This window comes from Garra rufa, chromosome 13, assembly GCF_049309525.1.
Source record: "Garra rufa chromosome 13, GarRuf1.0, whole genome shotgun sequence".
Lineage (NCBI taxonomy): Eukaryota > Metazoa > Chordata > Actinopteri > Cypriniformes > Cyprinidae > Garra > Garra rufa.
The window spans coordinates 12,889,901-12,890,704 of NC_133373.1; positions in this window are offsets into that span (position 1 = coordinate 12,889,901).

Sequence of the window (804 nt, forward strand, 5' to 3'; positions counted from 1 at the left end):
ATAACGGTCACAGCTATAAAACAGGTTTGTCTATTTTCAGATGTTATCATTTAAAATGTCATTAAACATTTCAGTTGTGCAACCGATGGAAAATGTTGGGTTTTCACGTAAAAGATAAAAGACCATTAAAATAAAACCCTATTTATGATAATACACAAACTGATCCTGCAGTCATTTAGATAGTGGATGTTTTTTTTGCATATGCGACAGATTTGAGATCTCTCTTTCTGTCTGTGTCCGTCCCAGATGACAAACCCCAGAAAATGATTATCTAATCGTTCACTCGACCCGCTTCTGTTTTCTTCCCACAAGCCATCTGCACTTCTAATATTTACCCGCGATGCACAGTCTTATTTATCTCACGCCTTTCATATGAACTACAGCTGGGATAAACGATTGAGTTTGACCTTGCTTGAGAAACAACACAACCTCAAACTTCCATTCTTGAGAGAATATCGCTCACCTCTCTCTCTCTAAAAAAAAAAAGTGAAATTCAAAACTTCTCAAGGTGATAACATTTTTGATTCAAACACTTTAGATTTATTCAAAGATTCCCTAAAGGAAGAGCAGCTGTTTTAGGAAAAAAAATATTTAAAAAATGCTTTGGTTTCATGGTTTCATTTCCTGATGTGGCACGTTGTGTCCTTGGAAATGCCTGCTGAAAGCATAGCTGCATTTAGAACGGCCTATCATGTCTGACCACCAAACACTTCATCATTTCGGACTTAACTGTGATTAATGTGCCGCTGCCCTGCAGGGTTAAACAACCACAAACACCCAGCGTTTACTAGCCCTCCATGTGTT